Source organism: Lissotriton helveticus, chromosome 1_1, assembly GCF_964261635.1.
Source record: "Lissotriton helveticus chromosome 1_1, aLisHel1.1, whole genome shotgun sequence".
In the NCBI taxonomy this organism is placed as follows: domain Eukaryota; kingdom Metazoa; phylum Chordata; class Amphibia; order Caudata; family Salamandridae; genus Lissotriton; species Lissotriton helveticus.
This window is the reverse complement of record NC_136057.1, coordinates 598,741,715-598,767,470: the sequence shown is the minus strand read 5'-3', so window position 1 is coordinate 598,767,470 and position 25,756 is coordinate 598,741,715. Positions and strand designations below refer to the sequence as shown.

Sequence of the window (25,756 nt, the reverse complement as noted above, 5' to 3'; positions counted from 1 at the left end):
GAAGGGAGAGAGAGATAGAAGGAAAGGAACAAAGAGAGAGACTGTCGCCTCTGCGCATTCATGAGCAAATAATTACCTGGTGCCACCGGAGTGTGCAGCAGTGGGCACTCCACATGCCCATCAAAACTCTGGTGGTTTCAGAGGAGTTGCTGAGTCCTGAGTCTTGAATGGCAGAGACCACATCAGATTCTCCCCGGATCTCAGAGATGTTGCTGAGTCCTGAATGGCAGACACCACATCAGCTTCTCCGTGGCCCAGCAGATCTCACGCAAGTCGCCGAGCCCTGAGTCATGAATGGCGGAAACTAACTCGGGCTTCGATGCCGATAAGCCAGTGGAACTCAAGTCCGTGCCACGTGGTGGTAGGCCAATGATGGCCACATGAGTTTCGGGTGGCACTAATCCTATGCATATGAAGTCCGCACAAAGGGGATGGTAGGCCCCTGAGGGCCATACAGCTGAGGGTGAGACTAACCTTCTGCGCAACTTTTCATAGACTCTTTATTGTTGAGACCCGTGGAGCTTCCGCCAGCCAGTGAGCACCGGCAATAAAGGATGTGACGTTGTCGATCTATTAGATTTGGGTGGTCACATGGCCTGTGACGCTTGTGCCGGATGAGTGTGGTGTGTGTGCAAACCTGCCCTCAGGGAGTGGCCCAGAGATGTTGAGAACTAGACAACTGACCTGCACACCAACAGTGAGTATGCCTGCGACAAGTAGCTGTGTGGGGCCAACGTCAGAACGTAATCGGAGTGGCGTGGCGTACAATGGAACAGGGCAGGGATAGCCACAATGACTCAGACGGCTCGTAGTACTGCGTCTGTGAGTCGAGCGGACAGGCCACAGCTAACCCTCTGCAAGCCTGGGTGCGAACTGTCCATAACTCACACTACATAAGTATTGAAGAATCATTTTGTGATTCACTTAGTCAGCGGGCATCTGTCAGAGGCATTTGTAAAAACATATCAGAGTTCTTTCTGTGAGAGATACCCCTTTGACGCTCCCTCTCCCCACATTAGCAGGTAACGCACTCTCTTCCCACATTACCAACATACTCCCAACAACCTTCTTGGGCCCGGAAGTGTCCCTGTGCGGTTGGACAAAGAAGAATCTTAGTCATCTGTTAAAGAGGGTTAGTGGGGCTATGTGTCGCCGGCTTGCATATTGAAATATGCCTCACTGATCGAAGGGAGTGTGGTGCTATGGTCAGTGCCACGGACTTGGGGTCACTGCCATTCAGGACTCAGGACACAGTTACACATGTGGGATCGGCTTGTGTTAAAGTGGGTTAGTGGGAAAACGTGTCGACGGCTTTGCATATTGAAATATGCCTCACCTATCGAAAGGAGTGTGGTGCTGTGGTCGGTGCCACGGACTTGGGGTCACTGCCATTCAGGACACAGTTACTATTGTGGGATCTGCTTGTGTTAAAGACGGTTAGTGGCACCACGTGTCGCCGCCATTGCATATGGAAATATGTCTCACTGATCAAAAAGAGCCTGGTGCTGTGGTCGCTGCCACGGACTTGGGGTCACTGCCATTCAGGACCCAGGACACAGTTACACATGTGGGATTGGCTCGTGTTAAAGAGGGTCAGTGCCACCACGTGTCTCCGCCGTTGCATTTGGAAATATGCCTCACTGATCGAAGGGAGTCTGCTGCTGTGGTTTTCTCATGGATTTGGGGTCACTGCCATTCAGGACTCAGGACACAGTTACACAGGTGGGATCGGCTTGTGTTGAAGATGGTTAGTGGCACCATGTGTCGCCGGTCTTCCACAGTGTAGGTCAGCGGTAGTAGTGAGCAAGGGCCCATGGCCATGTGCATACGTTGGTTTGCCCCACCGGCCTGCGTAGTACAGGTTCAGTGGCACCACGTGTCGCTGGCCTTCCATATGCAAATATCCTTCACTGATTGAAGGGAGTCTGGTGCTGTGATCGCTGCCACGAAGTTGGGGTCGCTGCCATTCAGGACTCAGGAACCAGTTAAACATGTGGGATCAGCTTGTGTTGAACAGGGTTAGTTGGTACCACGTGTCGCCTGTCTTCCACATTGTAGGCTGGAGGCAGCGGTCAGCAAAGGCCCACAGGCACTTGACGTTGACTTGAGCTACACAGATTGGGAGCATTTGGTCTTCTTAACGCATTATAGTCTCTTACACAATTTGCGTTGCTACTAATCTTGAATTGTGAACTGTGGTAACCCCAGTGTAGGCCGGACGCAGCGGGTAGGATAGGCGCACATCCATGTGGCGTTGAGTTGAGCTGAGCAGTTAGCGGCACCTGGAGCACTCAGCGTGTGCGCACCCTGCGATGATACGTGGTCCCGGTGGGCTGCACTGGGAGCAATGTCTTTTGTCTAATGAATTCTGCCTTGATAAAGCCACGTGGCAATGACTTGTGGCGCAGTGAGTTAGTAGCACCTGAAGCACACAAAGTGCGGCAACCTGCAATGATACGTGGTCCAGCCGGGAGCAATGTATTTTGTATAATGAATTCTGCCTTAATAAGGCCATGTGGCGATGACATATGGTGCAGTGAGTTAGTAGCACCTGAAGCACACAGCGTGTGCGCAGCCTGTGATCATGCATGGTCTGTGCAGCCCACACTGGGAGCAACGTGTCTTGCGTACTGGAGTGCGTCATCTGCAATCGCCACTGAATCTGAATTGTGAGCCGTGCTGTCCGCAGTGTAGATCGAAGGCAGTAGTCGGTACAGAGTCTGCGGTGCTGTGCCGCTGGGTTTTTAGGCGGCTTGTGTGGAGGAGGCCCACGATCATGACGGCAGCCACGTGCCAGTGTGAGGGCCGCCACTCTGCAGACTCGTTGGTCTTCCCACAAGTGAACCACCCCCAGGGCCTGGCCTATTTATTCATACTCCTATGGTGGAGTGGCGTATGTTGGAACAGCCCACTCCGCTTCCGCTTCCAGGGGGGACAACACAGCTACATGACTGAGATCTTCCCCACTGCCTGAGGTAACATGGTTGTGTCCATTGTGCACTAGAGTGCAAGTATCAATAACATATCTCCCCATGGAGAGGTTTGTGCTTTGCATAGTGAGGTCAGTGTAGCACATCAGCATTACACTTGCATTGTGTGCATTATTATTGATGGGGGACTTGCCTTCTTCGTACATAGTTGGTTGTCATATCTCCCAACATTCAGCTATTGTGCGGCTGAAGGGCCATGGCATTTTGGGAACGTCCGTTGTCCTGTTTTGCCCTGCCTCTGTGGTAGTAGCAGGGGGGGTGGTCTGGAGGGGAGGTTCTGGTGGTGGTGGCGCTGGGTGTTGTGGCATTGTTAGGTGTCGGAGCTGCATGATCAGTAGCTTTATCACGTGTTGGTCTTTAGATGTGGCTGTGAGTTGGGTCTAAATCGCGCAATAGATAGTCGACCTCCTTACACAAGTTAAAGGTTGATGGTAATTTGTTACTGGTAACTCGGCTTATCGTCTGCTTTTTGGATCACATTGCAGATTTGGCTGGTTGTTGAAAATATGGGGAAGTGGTGTTTTCGTGTTTTTTTTGCATGGGAACGCCTACTTTGCATATCATTAGCGTTAGTTGTGGCTCTCGTTTGTGGCGATTTTGTTGGCGGAAGGTATCGATGGAAGAGTGGTGAGATTTGCAGTTTTCACCAGGTTGAGAATGGGATGATAATTAAAAAACACTGAAAAAAAGATAGGATTAATGACCATTATAATTAGATATTAGCATTTAAAAAACCTTTGAAATTCACTGAAAAAACCATAGGTTTCATGGACGTTATAGTTAGAAATTAGCCTTTAAAAAACCTTAAAAATTTACTGAACAAACCATAGGTTTTAACGATGTTATAGTTCGGAATTAGCATTTAAAAAACCTTGAAAATTCATTGAAAAAAACCATAGGTTTCAGGGACGTTATAGTTAGTTGGACATTTCACTCATACAAAACAATAGATATTCCCCTGTTATAGTTAGTTGAGCTAACTATAACTCGTGCCTCTGCAATGCACTGCTGATAACTTCACATATTACATCATTCATGACATGGTCTGTGACATCACTGATGACATCTCAAATGACATCAATGAGGACATCATCCACTTGAAAATCTGATGCACCTCTTCAGACCCTAATATAACACTTGATACACCCACGCTAAAATACAGACAATAATTTTCAAAACCATGAACACAGCAATACCAGTTATTACATATCCACTCACTAATTCCTAGGTCTACACACAAATCCATTCATTCACCCACTCATATATATAGTCAGCCATCAATACAGCATTATCATATCCAGTCACATCTCTATACAGACACTCAGACACTGCCTCTCATTCATGGAGTTATTCACACACCTAGTCAGTAATGGAAATAATCAATCACACTTTCATTTACTCACCTGTACAGTTATACACATACCACCTCACTTATTTAAACATATACTAAGCACACACTGATCATACAGGCACTCTCACAATCACTCACTCTCACATATAGTCATTTATACAGTCAAACACTCGCATATACTTCCTTTCACATATGCAGTTACTCACACATGTACCACTGAGGAATCCATTTACTCACGACCACACACACACACCCACCCAGTCATACAGCCCTCCACAGATACAGACTTGAACACATATACCTAGTGAATTATCCACTCACACATCTATGCACAGAGTCACACCCCCACCCACCCACACAGACACTCAGGCACCCATACAGATACTCAGACACCCAATCAATAGCCCATATAGATCCTCATTTAGTTGCTAACCAACCTATGCAACTGCTTACACACCAACTGACAACCTAAATGGTGTGAATATCTGTATCAGTCGCTAACACAGACATTAAGTAAGACACAATTAATCACTCACTTATACTGTCAGTCACACACCTACTTAATTATCCATCCTAACTCTTATACAGCCATTCATTCTTAAATACACCTTGGCATATATATCTCAAACATATTTACATTTTATAGAAACACATTGTCACTGGATGATGTCATCAGTGATGTCACTGACCATGTCATGAATGATGTAATATGTGACGTCATCAGCAGTGCATTGCGGGGGCATGAGTTATAGTTAGCTCAACTAACTATAACCGGGGAATGTCTATCGTTTTGAATGTGTAAAATGCCCAACTAACTATAACTTCCCTGAAACCTATGGTTTTTTCAGTGAATATATATATATATATATATATATATATATATATATATATATATATATATTCACAGAAAAAACCATAGGTTATAGACCATATATAGTTAGGAATTAGCATTTACAAAACCTTGAAAATTCACTGAAAAAACCATAGGTTATAGACCATATATAGTTAGGAATTAGCATTTAGAAAACCTTATTTTACTCACACAAAACCATTGAAATTCCATATATAGTTAGTTGCACTAACTATATATCGCGCACCCGCAATCCACTGCTGATGATGTCACATATTACATCATTCATGACATGGTCAGTGACATCACTGATGACATCACTGATGACATCTCAAATGACATCACTGATGACATCACTGATAACAACATCCAGTGATTTTTTGTTTCTATAAAGTTTAAATATGTCTTACATATTGAAGAATGAGTGGATGTGTAAGTGTCTGGACGAAGGATTTAGTAGGTGCATGACTGACTGTATGAGTGAGTGATTAAATGTGTCTCACTGACTGCATGGGTTAGTGACTAAACTGTCTTAATTTGTGCATCATTATGTCTGTTGTTCTGTAAACTGCTGCATGTGTTGATCAGTAGCTATATGAGTAACTATATGGGTTATTGATTGATTGCCCAAGTATTTGTATGGGAGACTGAGTGTGTGTGTGGCTAGCTGGGAGGTGTGTGACTCTGTGCAGATCAATCTGTACTTGTATCAATGATTGTATAAGAAGGTAAGTATGTGTTAGTATATGTTTGAAAATGTAAGGTGCTCTATGTTTAACTGTATAGACAAGAAAATGGAAGTGTCATTGATTCTTTACAGGACTGGCTAGGTGTGTGAGTAACTCCATGGATGAGTGGCAGACTGTGAGTGTCTGTATAGGTGTATGAGTGCATATGATAGTGTTGTAAAGATGAGTGATTGTATGTATGAATGATTGTATGGGTGAATGAGTGAAGGTGTGTGTAGACGTAGCAATCAGTGAGTGCGTATGTAGTAACTAGTATTGGTGTGTCAATGGTTTCAAAAATTATACTCTCTTTTTAACACTGGGTGAAACAGAGGTTATATTAAAATGTGAGGAGATGCATTGTATTGTCACATGAATGATATCATCAGTGATGTGGTCATTGATGTCAAATGAGATGTCATCAGTGATGTCATCAGTGATGTCATTTGAGATGTCATCAGTGATGTCATCAGTGATGTCACTGACCATGTCATGAATGATGTAATATGTGACATCATCAGCAGTGGATTGCGGGTGCGCGATATATAGTTAGTGCAACTAACTATATATGGAATTTCAATGGTTTTGTGTGAGTAAAATAAGGTTTTCTAAATGCTAATTCCTAACTATATATGGTCTATAACCTATGGTTTTTTCAGTGAATTTTCAAGGTTTTGTAAATGCTAATTCCTAACTATATATGGTCTATAACCTATGGTTTTTTCTGTGAATTTCATTGGTTTTTTAACAGCTAATATCTGTAGCTGTAAAATGTATTCTTCTTTAAATCCAAAAATATATTTTATATGTTTATGAATAATTTTTTTTTTAAATATTTTTTTTTCTTCGTTCCCGCTTCGCGAATCGGGAAGCTTCCCGTTAGCTGACCTTGATGCCGCGAAATAGACCGCGAGCCGGTAAACGTTTCTTTACCGCAAGTGCCGCGTTAGAAAACAACATCGTGACGCCTCCCGTCCGCATGACGTTTCACGTTGTCGCGTGATACGACATATGACGTGCTACGTTAGCGAACTGGTACGCGAAGCGAGTCGCAAAGCGCAGGTTTCTGGAAGCAAACCGGGAGGCCCTGCAAAGCGCTTAACGTAAACACAGCAAGTCATGTGACTTGGTAATAACACTTTTCATTGGTTCATTTCACTTTTGGTTTCCTAATGATGTAAGACTAGGTCATATAATCTAAAATGAACACTTTTGATTGGTTGAGAACTATTGTTTTTCCCAAATGATGAAAATCCCTCCTTCTTTCCTCACTCTGACTTTCATCATTGTGAGAGAAAGACCCTTTGTGATCACTGAGCAATGGCTTCTTTAGTAGCTTCAGCTGGTGCTTCCCCACCACCTCCACCACATCCAAGGAAGAGTGGACCACCTGCTCAAGTTATAATTCAACAAGAAGAAGAAGAAGAGGAACAGGACGGCGAGCACGAAGAGAGGCAGTTTTTGCCTGAGCAGCCCAGGACGTCTCACCGGAAAGAAAACTTCATTTGGCAATTTTTTAAAATTCCCAAAGGTCAGAAAAAAGTAAATGCAAGATACGTAACTTGCCTTATATGTCAAGATAGACTGTCCAGAGGAACCGAGAAAAAATACAGTTTCGGAAACTGCACAATGCATCGCCATATGACTAGGTGGCATCCTAACAACTACAGTGCTGCACAGTTTCGGAACGACCTAGATAATCTCCCTATTATGGCCAGAAGATCTGTTGTACCGGAAGTAACGGGACCAGAGGGCAGGGAGATGGTGCCAAATATACAAATGAAATTTGGTGAAGTAAAACACATCTGCGTATTTTGCGATGGATTCATTTCCTACGGAGAAAAAAGCATCACTCTGATCAACAGAGCTATTGACTATCATATGCAAGTTTGTACGAAACGCCCAAAATAATAAATACTTCTTTTTTTTTTTTTGTTGCTCCTGTTGAGCCCTTTACAATGAATCGTTTTCATTGCCCCCTCCAAGAAAAACCCCAAAAAATATAAAACTGTTCAGAAAAATTCAAAAAAAGTAAAAAAATGTTCCGAAAAATAAAAAAAAAATATAAAACAACAAAAACAATAAAAAAAAGTTCTTTTCAGAACTACCTCCCCGTTATTAAAAAATTGGTACAATATTTGGAACTGTGCCAACCTCTATTTCTCTTAGTTCGCTTCCCAGTTCGCTCGCCGGTACGCGAACCAGAAGCGAACCAAAAACAGTAAGTATAAGGGAAGGAAACAGACACTTATGTTAAAAGAAAGACAGCTATAGGGGAGTAAACTAGAGATACTATTACCCGTAATCCACTGCTGATGATGTCACATATTACATCATTCATGACATGCTCAGTGACATCATCAGCAGAGGATTGCGGGTTTTTTGGCAACGTGCCTTATCCACGGTTTAATAACGCTGCCTTTTGCTTTATATAAGTTTTCAAATTGTATGAAATATATACCAATAGGTCGTTATGAACCTTTAGGTAGTGCTTTTCTTCATGAGGTCTGGTCGCTTTCATACACATACAGATGTTTCAAAGATGATCAAGAAGTTTATCTGAATGGAGAGGAATGCACTGAGACGCCAGATCATTCACTAATGTGTAGGCACATACAGTTACACGGTTCATGCAACAAACACCGACCAAATATGGCGTGCGTGTTGCAAGGCACGCCAGTTCCTGCTATCATCCCCACGTTCAAGTTGTTGGAAAATGGTAGTTATTTGATGCTCAATAATGAAGATTGTTCTGAGTTAATTAAAAGTATTCCTTTTATCGTAACAGTAAGTGAACGGGTTATTTGCTGCAGAAATGTTCTATTTCCTCCCACACATGAACATAGGGAGTTTTCAATCTGGCCACAAATACCAACCTTGGGACAGATTTCAACGGCATGGCAAGAATAAGAGCTCTTTTGTCTCAGAGAGAGGTGGCCTTGAGTTCGGCCCGTGAAACTTTTGTGCTTCACATAGCGAACACCCGTACAGAGGTGCAGACCCTTTTCAATTCAGATTTGCCTTTCAATTTCAGCAAGATGGTTCCGACTATCTTTAACGCATCCTCCACAAAGACCCTGGCGCACTTTTTTAAAGTTGTTACCAGTGGTCTCGTGACTTCATTTGAGAAAATCTTTGGAGTCATCCCTGCTTCCTTTCATTCTATTTTCTCCACTCTGGTTCGTGGATTGGCATTTTTACTTGCATTACCAGCGGACGCTCTTGTGCTTTTTTACATTTTTAAATATGGATGTCCCTCCTATGCAACCTCCCACCCTGCAGCTGCTGACACTGTTCCGCAATCGCATGCTAGAATATTATGGCACAATGCCGTTGGCGATATTAAGCACGGCATATGGATTATCTTTTCGATTCTCCTACTTCACCTGTGTCCAGCCTGTATTTCACTGCCTGACCTGTGATTTCGATTGGGCCATTGATTTGTGTCTCTGCGGACCGGTTTCTCCTGACGTCGACTTTAATCAGCTGATGACTCCTATCATTACTCACGAGTTGGTTTGTCCTGGCGAAAGGATTATGGCTGTGGCATTGATGCATGGACTACTTGGTCCCTGGAATTTACTGGCGGCAGCACAGTCTTTCTTGGAACAGAGCTTTCTTGAAAACCCACCGAGCTGTCCTCTGATGGTGATAGAGGATCCGGTGCTGGGAGAGCACGTATGTTCTTTTCCGCTTTTAAATTGGATGGCTGAACTGTTTTCGGATGAAGACGGTGACTTCCTATTGGAGGCTGTTGCAGCTTATTTTGCATACACAGTTATGTCATAGACCTTTTTCATGTTTGATATGCTGAGTACTAGCATTTCATTGACAATTCATTGACTTATTTGTCAAGTTTTTATTATTTACCTTGCCTATTGGCTTAAGACTCGATAAAGTACTTGGCTGTTTTATTTTTCTTTAGCATTAAATTTTCCTAGTTTTTAATGCTTTACCTTGCGGACCGTCCACATATAAACTTGCAATCTGCTCTCATGAGATGGCACTTCTATTATCTTATTCAGTTCGTTTCCGGATCATGGGGAGGTGTCATCTAGGTCCTGGATATCTTTACACCGTGTTAAGTTAGCATGGGCTCATTACCGGTTTAAACGCCATTTTTCCTTTTTTGCAACTTCTGCACACGACACTTAGTTGTTGCTTTAGCTTTCCACCTAGTAGTTCATCGTGGTTTACATGAGAATAATATGTTATTGCTCTACTATCTGCTTTGCTTGTTAAACTATATCTGTACAGCGAGTGCTAAAGTTTCAAGAACAACACGATACAGAATTGTTATGAGGTCTGATCTCCACGACTTCATACTCATAACATAAGTGCAACTTCTGCCAATTCTGGGCATGAGGCGGGTTTTATATTGCTTTGCCGAACACACATACACAACAGTTGATGCGGTTCACATGAAGAGAGAGCTGGTGTATGCTGATGTGATTCCTTCAAATCTAAGACACTAAAGTATGGGCACGCCCTAAACCAACACAAAGAGACCTTCTTAGCAAATAATATAATATGTGTATTAGGGAGGGTGAGATATAAGCAGCCGCGGGCCGTGGAGGGAGTTACGGTGAGGCAGGGAGGCGGGGAGGGGGAGAAGCAGGGTGGAGCCCTCTCTACCTTGCCCCTCCCCCTCCCCGCCTCCCTGCCCCACCGTAACTCCCTCCACGGCCCGCGGCTGCTTATAAGTGTTGCTAACTCTTATTCATTTACAGCATGTTAACATACTGTCACCATTCGCTTTTTATGTACTAGTAACTATGCTGGTAATTTTGCTACTGATAATATGTGTACTTGTATTCTCCACCCTGCTTCTCCCCCTCCCCGCCTCCCTGCCTCACCGTAACTCCCTCCACGGCCCGCGGCTGCTTATAAGTGTTGCTAACTCTTATTCATTTACAGCATGTTAACATACTATCACCATTCGCTTTTTATGTACTAGTAACTATGCTGGTAATTTTGCTACTGATAATATGTGTACTTGTATTATCTAAGATACTACGCCTGAGAAGACGGCATTAGTAAATAAACATTTCAAATACACATGTGTTCTTCTTAACTCCATGTTCTGGTTTCTAAGAAATATATAACGACCGACTGTTCATGAGTTCCACGTATCCTGAGGTACTATAAGTTCATATTCTGGATTGTCTAAACATTGAGAGTTTGTTATATCCAATGTGACACTGTACCTAGCTTGCTAAGGAGTTTTTGATTACTAACGTGAGTTTTGGGACACCCTAATTCGCCGAGGTTCCAATCCTCTGTCCACAGTTCTGTGTGAGAACAGAAACCCTGCGACAGGGGCACCCCCGACCCTTGCTGGAGCTTCATCACACTTGCGATACAACTCCAGCAATGCGCCACCTTTACGGCACAGATACATCACGCATCTGTGCTGTTTTTGCCCCATGATGCGCCGCATTGTAAATGCAGCACACCATAGGTGACGGAACAGCGGCACAGAATGACTAACACATCCCCGGTGATGCGCCAGTCATCATAAATGTATCCCTATGCTTCTTATCTTGTTAGAGATGAACCGCCATATGTATCATCAAAGTTTTTTGCATTTCCTAAATAGCGAACTTTAAGGAATAAATAGCGATTCTTTACCATTCCTAGTTTGCGATTAGCTATTTGCTAATTACAAATTACCCATTCATTTCCTTCATTTCCATAGGGCGGTTGGACTCACTTTTAGCTCGAACGGCTGAATGGATTTCCACGAAACTTGGCAAAATTGTAGGGACTGGTAGCCCGATGTGCCTTTGCTATGTCTCTAGATATATGCTCCAGTGGTTTTTACGAAAATTAACTTTGAAAAATATATATTGGGCTACATTGGCCTATATATATGTTGGAGCCCAAATGTAGCCCAATGTAGCCCAATGTAGCCCAAAGATGGCCGCCAGACACACAAAACAACAAATGTAGCCCAAATATCAGCCAGATGTAGCCCAACTATAGCCCAGTGACAGAATGACCAATCAGCTTCGCAAACCTCCGTTACGCGAAGCGGAGCGCTGTTACAGATATATATCTTTTTTTGAACGTTAATTTCTCAAAATCCACTGGAGCACATATATTGAGACCTAGCAAAGGCACATCGGGCTACCAGTCCCTAATATTTTGCCAAGTTTCGTGCAAATCCATTCAGCCGTTCGATTATTATTATTATTATTTTTTTTTGCCCCGCGGGGCCCTTTTAAAACCTCCACATCAAACCTAGGGGGTCAGCGAGGATCTACTATGCCCCCTTATAGTTATTTCCCCCTTTGTTTTGACCTCCTCTTGTCTCTCGATCCTACCGAGAGACAAGATGGCGGCCGCTACGGACTTTTTGGAATGTTGACAGACGCCGGAGAACCAATCAGCTTCGCTTCACAAAGCTCCGTTGCGCGTAAAGTACGCGTCCTGGGACGCTGCCAGGTCCGCTGTTACAGATATATATCTTTTTTTAAACGTTAATTTCTCAAAATCCACTGGAGCACATATATTGAGACCTACAAAAGGCACATCGGGCTACCAGTCCCTACAATTTTGCCAAGTTTCGTGCAAATCCATTCAGCCGTAGAGGAAGAGGAAGAATTAATTGAAACGTGTCAGGCATGACGTAGGTACTGCTATCCTGCCTGCGGGCATGTGCAATCCATACCAATCAATAAAGGTTAAGGGTCATACCTTTGCAGCTGTTCAAGTGTTCCCTTATTTTTGTGGCAAACCCAGGAGCTGGATATATATATATATACATATATATATACATATACATATATATATATATATATATATATATATATATAGATATATAGATGATATATATATATATATATATATATATATAGATAGATAGATAGATAGATAGATAGATAGATAGATAGATAGATAGATAGATAGATAGATAGATAGATATATGATTGGAATCTACTTGGCAGCGGTTTCAGCCTGTCCAAGTAGGCACCCTCACTCTGGACAAGGTAAGTAGATTACAAGCCTAATATAACTCCTGCTCACCCCCTTGGTGTATTGACACAGAGTATTCAGGCTTATCCGAGAGGCAGTGCGTAAAGCATTTGTACACCCACACACAGTTCAAACACTACAAAATGACTCCAAACCAGTTTAGAAAAATAGCCAATATATCTAAATGAAACAAGACCACTACAACAAAAATCCAACATGCACAAGTCAATATATGAATTTTCGAAAACTAGATAAAATTCCATTCTCAGAAATCAATGGTTATGCTTGATCAGGAGAAAGTACTTTAGATGCGTCAAAAATCAAAGACGAAGCGAGGAACAGGGGAACTAAGGTGCTAAAAAATCAGGCGATGCGTTGGTTCCTTATTGCTACAGGGGCAGTGATGTTTAGTGTCCTTTTTGCTAGGCAGGGGAGGTGATGCATCAGTTCCTTATTCGTAAAGGATATGTGATGTGTAGTTTATGGGCAGATAGCCTTAGTTCCTCACAGCGGTGCAGTGCCGATGAAGAAATCGGCGCCCATGGGCGATGAGTCAAAAGTCGATTCACGCTGCGTCAGTCCCACAGCATTGAAGCAGCAGGTGCTACGTGGTAGTTGGGGCAATGCATCACAGAGTTTGAGGATTCAGTGCTTGAGACTCACGCAAAAGCAGTTCTTCGGATGCGCTGCAATGGAAAGTGGGGGCCTGCATTGTAATCCGCTTTGTTGCGTCCAGCGGGGGCCACACTCCAATGCAGACAGTGGCGATGCGTGAGGTTTTGGCGGTGGTGTATCGGGTCAGAATGATGCTTAGAGTCCATGTGTGGATTTTTTTCTTTATATCACCAGAACTTACTTCCAAGGACCCATGAACTGGATTTGGCACCACTTGGCAAGACAGGACTCTCAGCAGAAGAGCCCGTGTGCTGATAGATGAAGTCTTTGATGGCCCTGAAACCTCTTAACAGGAGGAAAGCTAAGCTCAAGCCCTTGGAGAACCTTAGAAATGGGATGTAGAAAATAAAGATCAGTCCGTTCACTCCCAGAATAGAAGAAGGCCAGTGCACCAAGGCAAAAAACAAAGTTACAGTCTCTCCTGACAGCAGTTCAGCTCTTCTTGCTGGCAGAATGATATGGTGTTAGAGGTCCAGTCGTTATACCTATTTCTGCCTTTGAAGTAGGCATACTTCAAAGGAAAATCTTTGTAGTACTCAAGACCCTGCCTTGCCCTGCCCTGGCTCCAGACACACTACAGGGGAGTGAAGATGCTTTGTGTGAAGACAGGCACAGCGCTATTCAGGTGTCAGTGTTAGCTCATCCCACCACTCTAGCTTAGGAAGGCCCATCAGCCTGGTGATGGGCAGTCAGGATATGTAGGGCACACCTCAGCTCCCTTTGTGTGACTGTCTTGAGTGAATGCACAAACAGCCCAACTGTCATCCTAACCCAGACATGTATCCAGAGACAGGCAGAGGCACAGAATGGTTAAAGTAAGAAAATGCTAAGTGGCTTATTTATAAGCCCCTTGCACCACTGGTGCATCACGTTTTGTGACACTCCAGTGGTGCAGCAGCCTGCTCCATATTTAACAGACAGCACTAAGCCACTTCTTTTGGTGAGGGGAGGTGTAAGAGAGGCACAACAATGAGAAATATCTTTATTTCCCCTTGTTTTTCCTTTTTACTATCAGTCCTGCATTCTGCAAGCTTCTTCTGATTGTTTTTGTGCAGGAAGGTTTCCCTTCCTGCATAAAAATAATCATCCCCACAATGCAGGCACCCTTGCACCATGGGGCAAAGGTGCCTGCATTGGCGACCAACAGCCCCTTGTGCATCAGCACCGGGAAAAATGACAGGAATGTGCTGTATCTATCAAACAATCATGGCTTTTTCTTTTGTCGTAGGGCAGCGCAGCAGGAAGGTCTGTGACGCTGCCCTACACAGGCCCGCTCCCCTTATGTAAAAGACAAATGATCCTAACTTCTTGTTCTTGGCAAAGCATGTGTGATTTCTTGGCAGTTACACATTGAAAAAACGATCTGAAATCCTTGATGGAGGTGACTGCATCATGAATCTAGTGGAGTGTAATCAGTAGTGACTGTGACAAGTGGGTTCTTTATTGCTGTGTGTAGGTGAGAGCATAGTACATGGTTCTCACTTTAAATTGCTACGAGTAAGGAAAGCGCAAAATCACTTGCAAGCTCTGTCCATTTGACCCAGCACTGCCCACCTTAGAAGTAGGCAAAGGTCCTCCTACCTTTTACAATGTTGATGGACTGCTTACCGAAAGGCTCCCCGAGTCACTCATACAGTTACTGACATACCCACACAGATACTCAGACAACCACTCACATACCCATTCAGCCACTCCTACACCCATTCAGCCACTCTCATACCCTCTCTGAGACTCACCCAGTCACTCACACATCCACACACACATCCATAAAGTCACTCACATGCCCACAAAGCCAATCATACACCCTCTCACACACCCACAAAACCACTCACTCACAGACCCATACAGCCACTCACAAACCCACTCACACACCCACATAGCTACTCACATATCCACTCACAGACTAATACAGTCACTCACATACTCACTCACTGACCCACAAAACTACTCACATGCCCTCAAAACTACTCACACACCCACTCATACACCCACACAGACACTCCATACACTCACAGACCCATACAGACACTCACAGACCCATACAGCCACTCACAGACCCATACAGCCACTCACAGAACCATACAGCCACTCTCACAACCATACAGCCACTCACACAACCACTTAGCCCCATACAGCTACTCACACACCCACTCACTGATCTATACAGCCACTCATACACCCACTCTCAAAGGTTACAGGTTATAGTTAGGAAATAACATTTTAAAAAGCCTTCGAAATTCACTACAAAAAACAAATGGCACTAGGACGTTATAGTTGGGAAATAACATTTAGAAACATAGAAATTTGTGAAAAAATCCAAAGGCTACAGGATGTTATTGTTGGGCTCAGATTTCACATGCACAAAACCTTAGAAATTCAGCAGTTATAGTTACCTGAGCTAACTATAACATACGCACCGCAATGCACTGCTTATGACCTCACATGTTACTGTGACATAATCCACATAACCACTCACAAACCCAGTTATATACCCACATAACCATGCTCATACCCATACAACCACTCACACGCCAACTCACAGACCCATGCAACCACTCGCACACCCACTTACACTCCCATTCCCCCATGCACCCCCCCAACCACTCACACACCCACACACATACATACCCATACAACCATTCACACACCCACCCAGTTACTGGGACACATACTCACACACTCATACAACCATTTACACACCCAAACAACCACTCATACACCTACTCACACACCCACTCAAACCACCCATGGAACCACTCTCATACCGACTCACAGACCCAAAATACCACTCACAGACCCATTTACAGAACCAGACAGCCACTCACATAGCCACGGATAGATTTATACAGCCACTAACATTCCCACTAACAGATCAATACAGACACCCAGAAACCCACCCACTCACACACTGATAAAGACATCCACACAGCCACTCAGATGACATCTGTTGGAAATAGTATTACTCAGTAGTACAGAATGAATAGAAATGTAAGGTAGGCAGTAATTTAATATATATCTTTAAGTCTCAGAAACGTTTATGAAACACACTCACATCACATGATGATGTCATCAGTGATGTCAACAGTAATGGCATGAGTTATGTCACTGTCCTTGTAATGAGTGATGTAATATGTGAGGTAATAAGCATTGTGGAGGTGTAAGTTATAATTATCTCAGTCTATAATTGCTGAATTTCTATGGTTCTGTGCATGTAATGTCCCTGTAATCTTTTTTCTGTGAAAATATATATTTCTTTTGTTATTGAAACTATCTACTTTTTCTTACAGTAGCAAACACTGCTTACCTGTCCTTTATATATGCCCTGAAGTGGTTCTTCTACATAAATGATTTTCATCAATTGTGTTGGCTTGAGTAGATCCTGAATGACCAATCTAAAAGTTATACCAAAAAATAATTTAGAAGAATTTGTTCATGAGTTCATTGTTGTTCACATTATTCACCTATCTCCCAAGGGAATATTGGGTCACCCTATTTTGTTCTTGTTGGCTTTGTAAATTGCGAACTTGCAATTGGAGCCATCAGGAAGGGGATGACGTGATCATATGTCTTCAGACCCTAGATGAGACGTGCCACAGCATTAGGCTGGCCCTAGGGGGTGCCAGTGTGGAGTGTGGGAGACCATAGAGTAGAGCATTACCACTATCCAGATGCGAAAGTACAAGAGCTTGAACAACAGTTCTGAAGCCCTTTTCTTTAAGAAACAATTTGAATTTCTTTAGAAGAAAGAGCTAGAACCAGGCCTTCTTTGTTTTTATGGCAATGTGTTCCTTGAGGGAGCAGTTAGTGTCGAGGGTGAATCCAAATGATTTGGCTTTCAATGAGAGTTGTGGTTCGAAACAGTCAAAGTTCATGTCAGTGAGCCACATTTGTACTGTATCTTGTTTTTTGTAATAGTAATTCGGTCTTCTTTGGGTTGAGCTTCTGCTGCTGGACATCAAGGTCTGAATTATGTGCAAGCTCTGTTTGAGTCGTTGGATAACTGAAGCAGAGGAGACTTTCAAATAGAGTTGATTATGTTATCTGTGCTTAAATCAACTACTGGCTGCATATAAAGTTTGAAGATGACAGAAGACTGCATGGAATCCTGGGGGACTCCACATGTGATAGGGATCTTTTGCGACCTGGAGGTGCCGATGTAAACAAACTGGTGTTGGTTAGAAGAATCTTGACACTGTCACTTTAAGGCACCAAGGAGCTTGCATGCAGAACAGTATAGGTTCAGTTCAAGTTCCTTTAAAAAAATTACTCTCACATTTCTGTTGATCATTTTCCTTCCTGACTAACTGGAAATATGTTTTATGTTGTCCAGGTCTACCATTGGTAGTGCTGTAGTCCTAGATAAGTGTGAGGAAGATCAGGGTTGAGACTGAGGCAGGTGATCAAATTGGTCCTATTATAACTGGATAGTAACATGACCTAAACTGAAAACGTAATAACTTTGCATACTTACTTGAAGGTTTGGAATCTTGCACAATGTAAATTGTGCCCACACCCTACCAGCTATGTCCTGGACAGTTATAATTACACACATCAGAAATCTGGGATAGAGACAAGGGGAAGGTTTTATGTCAGGATCTCTAAGACAGAACCTACAATGACAAAGAAAATAGGTTTTTAATTCTTCTATAGCCATTTCACAACTGAGTAGTTACAGAATATAGAACCTGCAGCAAAAAAGAATGAAGAAGTTAAATTGTTACACCACACATAACAAAATACCAAAACTCACAAAGTGAATATAGTTCTTACAAGCTACCTTACACATCGTGGTCTTTTACCTAAAAGTTTAGGTTTTGTTGGGACCAACAGCCCTCAAATAATTAAAGTGTTGAGATTTATTTGGGAGAGCCTCTGAGAAGGAAACCTGAAACAAAGGCAAAACGGAAACCTCCGCTATGGGTAAAATGTGTAACAACAGATTAAATAATTAAAATTGTAATCCATAAAGAAATCTTACAAACCTCAAAAAATATTCAAACCAGCTCCCTACCAATTTTGAAAGTAGATATGGCTCTCAAATTATTGCAAATAATTTCCTTGTCCTGATTCAATGGACTAGGTCTCACAGAAAATAATCTGTAATAAGAATAAATAAAGAGAGCTGTCACTATGGAAAATAATCTAAAAAATGTACTATCAAGCTACCTCCCTAAATGTAGCTATTGGCGTACATATTCATGTTTTTTTCTCTGAAGGGCTAGAGTAGATGTGATATTTCTCTAGATCCTTTTCTGCCCTCAATCACAGGGAGAAAAATAATTAATATTTGAATTTTACGTTAAAAAAATGAAAAACTTTTACCCTCAAAAATGTTAGTCACTGTTTTGTATTGACTTTTTGTCCATGGTTTTCTTTGGTTGCTCTCCATCGGTCTAGAGTACATTTGGGATTTATGTAGGAATGTTTAATAAGAATATCTGCTCTGAAATTCTTGTGGCTCCACTCGTCAATTATTATTGTGCTACCTCTTATCAATTTCAAAGATGCAATGTAAAGTATGCTGCAATTTGAACAATGTGTAAAAATGCCAGCAGCTTATGTTCAAGTACTTACAAAGGGTTTGTTCATATATATACCCCCTCCTCATGGTCTGGGTTGTGAATAAATTGGTTATTAGTTAATGAAGTGATCCTCCATCAATGCAATTTTTTTTAAACCTTGCATATTATATGTTAGCAATTGGGTCAATTGTTGACTGGGGCCCGAGACCTGTTCAAGCAGCAACCCTAATCCTAGTCAGAGTAAGAGGCAGGCAAACCCTAAATAAGCCTGTGCTCACCCTCTAGCAGCTTGGCACAGAACAGTCAGACTTAAATTTATAGGCTGTGTGTAAAGTATTTTTGCAACACTTCAAACAGTAAGACAGTGAAAACACTACACAAAATGATTCCACACCAGTTTAGAAAAATACCTCTGATTTTTAAATAAAACAACACCAAAATGACAAAAATACAATTAGTAGAAAAGCGTTATTAGGGATATCTGGTCGCTTTGCACCAGGACAAAGTCACATGTTCAGGCCCACCACAATGGAGTGTGGGCAGGCTACAGGGACCCAGTTAGGCCCGCTAAACAAAGTACTTTAAATCTGGGTTGCATGGATCTGCGTCAAAGATGCATCACATAACTGAGGTGATGCGTCAGTTCCGAGATGCAATGAGGCTACAGTGCGACTTCCTGTTGTGTTGACTTTGAGAATCCTGTTGGCGGGGCTAGCAATGCGAAGTCCTGTGTCAAGAATACGAGGCGCAGTAGAGGTGATGCATTGGTTCCGTTGAGCGGTGAAGCTGTGGCTGCCATCGACGATGGATGAGAGGAGCTTGCACCTAGTAAAGCACTGCACAGCGGCAGTTCTGAAAGCAATGCACAGAGCAGCAGCAATGCATCGGTTCTGCTTGGGGGTGTGCCGCTCAGCCGAAAAGATGCATCGGTTCTGCCCGGGGATGCGTTGCTCAGCAGAGAGGATGAATCAATTCCACTGGCAAGCACCTTAGGCCCACTTCCAAGAGTTCAGGACTGGAGTGACACCATTATTGGACAGGTGTATAAAAGTGGTGCAGTTGTGATTTTGTCAAAGGAAAACTTCATAGAGGAGGGGCACACACACATTTTAGACCAAAGATATTACTGCAATATACCTACATATCCAATTAAGAACATTCAAGGAGAAAATCTGCAATTTTAGAAGAAGCTGTAATAATAAAGATGATTATATTAGCCCTAAAGAATTGGAATTTCTGAAGAAAATGATTTCAAGAACCCCTGTCAAGTACTTCTTACCGAAGATACATAAAAATGAGAAGAATCCCTCAGGTCGACCAATCATGTCAGTGTGTTTTAGAACCAATATCACAATATGTGGATACATTTTTAAAACCATGCATCAAAGAGTTACCATTGTATCTAAGAGACACAATGAATTTTATCAATAAAATTGTAGGTTTACAATTAAATCTTGGTAACCAATGATTGGTCACATTTGACGTGGAGTCCCTGTATACCCAAATACCACAAAACAATGACCTAGGCTACAAAGTTCTAACTCAATTCATTCTAAAGTTGGCGAGCCTAGGACTCAAAAGAAATTATTTCACATTTGAGGAAGACTGCTTTTTTCAGATAAAGGGAACCACCATGGGATGTTCATGGCATTATATAAAGAAAAAAAAACATGAAATAACAATCCTTTCTACAATACCATAACAAAATGGCTCAGATTGATTGATGATATCTGTTGCATATGAAGTGGAGATAAAGAAACTCTCAACCAGTTCCACATTTTGTGAACAAGTGTGTCCTTGACATCAAATTCAGTATGTCTAAACATGAAAATACTCTCACATTTTTAGATATACAAGTAAATGTTTTTGAATGCCAGCTAATTACAACTAGCATTGGCATAGCCAATAGGTCTCGCCTTTGGGACTATATAAGCATTTAGACTATAATGTAGCAATACATTCAGCCTAACTTCCCTCCTCCCATCTATGTCTATCACCTTCCGGTAACTAACATGCACTACGAATGTACTAGGCTCGACCTAAAAAGAGAAAACAGGAACGAGGCACAATGGTTCAAATGCTCAACCCTTACACAACAGGCAACACAGCCTGCATGCTTGCTGACAACTGCGTTCAGAAAGCATGAAACTATTTTTAAAGTTAGGGAAGGCAGAGAGTAATTTCCTTAAGGACGATCAACTTGTGCTTTGCCTCCTGCTGATAAACACACTGACAACTGGTTAACAACCGCCCTTGGTAGGTCATCGGTAGTGCAAAATCGGGAACTGATGGGAGATGCTGATTAGCTTGTGGGAACGAGCGTGTTAAATCCGGTCTTACATTAGAGTGGGGACGTGACAGTGGGTTCGGCTTTACAAATGCTTGAAAATGTTGTATGGGGGCTATGGCTGAGCAGGATCGAACTTCTTCTGAACAGAGGAGCAACGGTGCCTACCTCCCTTCCGTCTTGCACTGTAGATGCGGGCACTGGCAGCAAGGCAGAGTTGCGGGCAGCAGGGTAGACAGCTGTTCTTGTATGTGGAGAGGTGGGTGCTACTTCCACGGCACGCCTGAGCGTTCTACGAAAAGCTCGGATAAAGAAAAAGCACGCTGGAATTTAAGGCACACAACTGAACACAAAAGCCCCCGCATTCCTAAGACCCTTATTCCCTCATATCGCCAGTGGAAATGTGTCTCCTATGACTCACCACTTGGGAGAAGTTGGTTAAATGTTAGCACCCATGAGGGAGGAGACCATGGCTGTTTATCCACGGCATTAGCAAAAAGGACAGGCTGACAAATTATTTCTTCTGTACCTGTGTTAGTACATAAGGCATAGAGGCAGCGCCACATTATATAGGCACCAAGATAGCCCCACATTTGTTTATGGAACTAAAAAGCAGCCCGGTCGCGAAAGTGACCGTGCTAGTTAGTTCGTAACCTGATCCAGGAATGCACCTGGCACACTGCGCACCGCTGCTCGCTCCTGAGACCCATAGGCCATGGGAGTGAACGGTTACAGAAAAGGAAGGACATACCCCCGCCTTTGGCCATTTGCGTGCTTTCATTTTTAAAAGCCACACTCAATGGCCAACGAAATGTGTGGGTGTGAACAAAATCACACGGAGAAGTCTCTAGGAAGTTGGGAGTGCTTACATGAAGCCTTCCCATAGAGCAGCGCATGCGCACTGCACTAGGCTTGACCTAAAAATGAAAAAATAGTAAAGTCATACCATCAGAAAATGTGCCGTATTGTGCCGCATAACGTGCATTTTTTGCCACATAATTTGGTCAACCTTGCTGCATAATTTGGCCCTCTTCTGCCACATAATTCCAATGGCCCTGAATTAACCCTGGGCGTAGTGGGCATAGAGGGGCTTCGCGAAGCTACGCAATGTGGGCAAAAAACTACGCCCACCCACGCACTTCGCGTAGCCCCACTACGCGCCACCCGCCTCCCTCCCGCCTCCCTCCCGCCCTCCCTAAATGCTTAAATGACATTATAAATGAATTATAAAACCACTTACCTTGTCCGGCGCGTCCCCGGGGCTCCCTCTCGTCATCGCGCCGCCGGCGCGCGCGTCTTGGATACTAATGCGCATGCGCGGCCGCCCACGCATGCGCATTTCTCGCGAGAAACGCGCATACGAGGGCGGCCGCGCATGCGCATTAGTATCTAAGACGGCGGCAGGATGACGAGAGGGAGCCCCGGGGACGCGGCGGACAAGGTAAGTGGTTTTATAATTCATTTATAATGTCATTTAAGCATTTAGGGAGGGCGGGAGCGAGGCGGGTGGCGGGCAACTTCGCTACGCCCACAAAGTGGGCATAGTGTTGCCTGCTTCGCCTACTTTGCAAAGGGCGAAGTAGGCAACACTACGCCCACTTCGTGGGCGTAGCGAAGTTGCCCGCCCAGGGTTACCCTGAATATAATTTGTCATCTGTTGCGTCTTTACTTGGAAGGTCTGAGATTAAGAGCCAGGTTGGGGAACAGGGCAGAGATCATTTCAAGTGCATATGATGTCTTGATCATTGCAGTTTTAATGAGGAATCATTGTCTCTCCTTGAAAAGAATGATTAATTCTTGAGCACAGAGCCCTTCACAGACAGAGCCCCCACCGTGGGGTCCAACAACTAGCATAGTATAAATCACTGGTGACCTTGCCCTCTCCGGCACCTGTTTCTCAAGAAGTGCTTTGCTCAGGATTTTCCCAGACCAAAGGAGTGGGGGGAGGGCGGTATGAAGCCCTTTCAGCCCAATGTGCATTGCATGCCTGGCATCCAGTCTCTCCAGCAATTCTGAGCCCCCATCCCTTATTCCTGCAGGCTCAGTAAGTGCAGAGCAGATTGAATGGGACTCTCAAGGGACCTGTTTGGAATGTTGTTGCAAGTTTCAATTGGCCGGATCGGTTACTAAGGATGGAAGTACATTCTTTTGAAGACATCTACAAGTGGTAGCAGTGGCTTGTGTGACTGCTGCAGACATGAGTCACTCTAAAACACCCACTTTTGTAGAGAAATGTCATGTTAGGAATTTTGGGGGTCCTGGGCATGTAGTGTAGTTCCTATATTCCCAATGGGCTCTGCGCATTGGAATAATATAAACAGCAGTGTAGACGTAGGACTGAGGTCGACTAGGTCTCTACTGACTATATTAGACTTAATTAGTTTTGCCAGCTAGCTCAGAAGTCACTAGAAACTTTCTCGAATAAACAAGGAGGAGTTTAACTTCCCTGGATAGACAAGAAGGGATTAGCTTCTGACAACCATAAAACATGACAACCTTGCTCCCTCAGAATAGGAGTGTATCTCTAGAGTTGTATGAAAACAATAGACAGCTATTTCACTCAGTCAATTGTGCATACTTAGTTTCACCAGAGTGCAGAGAAATAGAGAGACAGGCGTTTTCAATAAAAGGTGTTATTTATTGAGCAGTCTTCTTTCTCATGCAAGAGAAATGAATTGCCACAATTGCAATACTTATAGTAAAGTGCGTACAGTAAAAGGAGTATTATAAAATAATACTGTAAAAGCATTGATATGGTTTCTTAGCCATAAGATACTTTAAAATAGATAAAATATATACATACATAAATACATTGACTAACGTACTCAACTGGTGCTTCTAAATACGCCTACCCCGGTGTACCTGACCTAAGCCTAATACGTGGGAAGGAGTAAGTAAGTAGCAGTTTAAGTTAAGTTGGTTTTGCCAAGAATCTGAGTCAAGAATTCTCTTTAAGGGTTTAGTCAGCTCTGTACCTGGGTAATAGAAAGCAGGAGGTCTGGTATCTCTTTCTCAGGACTCGATATTCCAGCAACCCGCAAGGACGGCTGAAAACATCGGAGCTGTATTTTCTCGGCTGGAGAAAAAGACAGCGTCTCTCTCAGTGCGTCAAAGGGGAGGGGCGGCGTCCGTGGGCTCTCGCATCAGCTGGGCTCTCGGGCAAGTAGATATCCGCTCTGCTCCAAACCACCGTGTGTTTGCTTAAGGCAATGTTGGTATATTTATACCTGAAAGGTGTCGGGTTTGACGTAAGGTTGGACATAAGACGTCAATAAAGATGTCACTAAGAACCGGCTGTTCTTTCAATGCTCACAGGAGTTCTAGGACAAATCAAAACAGAAGCATGGGGATTTCCCAGGTTGCTGGAGGTTTGTTTTGTTTAAAGAACGCGTTGTACTCTCTAGGAGTCTGGGGAAGTAGCCTTGCTTAATTTGACTGTATGGGCTATGACTAAATATGGATATGATTCTTATGCCTTTATAAGGATATTATTTATTATAGCCATACAAGGGCATAGATTAGGAATATTGAATTAGGGTCCTAGATAGAAATACAACACCCACTCCACGATCTAATGTCCCTCAATACTAAAACTAAGCAATAGTAAACATATAATGGTGCATGTGTTTTCCAACCCACCCCAAAATACATACTTTGCATTTGAAATGGTATATGGTAAGTACACGAAAATGAGTATTGGTACTGTACGCTTTTCAAGCAGTGGTATCATTCAGTTAAAATGTAAATATATATCAGCTGAACGATTTGCGAAAATTACACATGAAATGGCTCTGAATACAGAAAAGAAGGTCGAGACCATTCCATCACATATTAATACAAATGCTGTACATGTGCTAGAGGCTGAATTAAAATATTGTCTCTAGAGTTCCTAAAAATAGAAGCTCTGTTCTCTAAGAATAGTTCTACTTTAAGCAGAGTACATGTGCCAGAAAAAGGTAAATATTTTGGAAGTGAAAAAAAAATAATTTCGTTTTCGGGGAAAAAAAATAGTTCCAAATGTTTTCATTAGCTTTTGTTTATCAAATCTGACGGCCGAATTCAGAGTTCTGGGAACGCTGTGTGCTTGTTGCTTAAAAAGTTATTCTTTCTGTTCAGGGGAGAACATAATTTCAGACAGACTCGCAAACAATTGGTCTACGACATCAGGTGAAAGTTCGACCAAGTTTGAACATGCCGAAACAGTGCATGTGTGAGAATGATTGCTATCATCGATGTCAGGATCAGCAATGCTCACAGAAGGTTGTACCTGTGTGATGCTGCTCTCATCTCGTACTCCACTGCCACATACTCGTAGTGGTGAATTCTCAACGAATGGCGTCATCAGAATGGATAGCCGCTGGGGACAACACGATGC

At 43.1% G+C, this 25,756-nt stretch overlaps 1 protein-coding gene across 3 annotated transcripts in view; it reads left to right on the top strand.

Moving 5' to 3' along the window:
- DNAI7 (dynein axonemal intermediate chain 7) overlaps positions 1-25,756 on the top strand; it is a 931,046-nt gene that overhangs the window by 584,900 nt on the left and 320,390 nt on the right. The window lies entirely within an intron of this gene.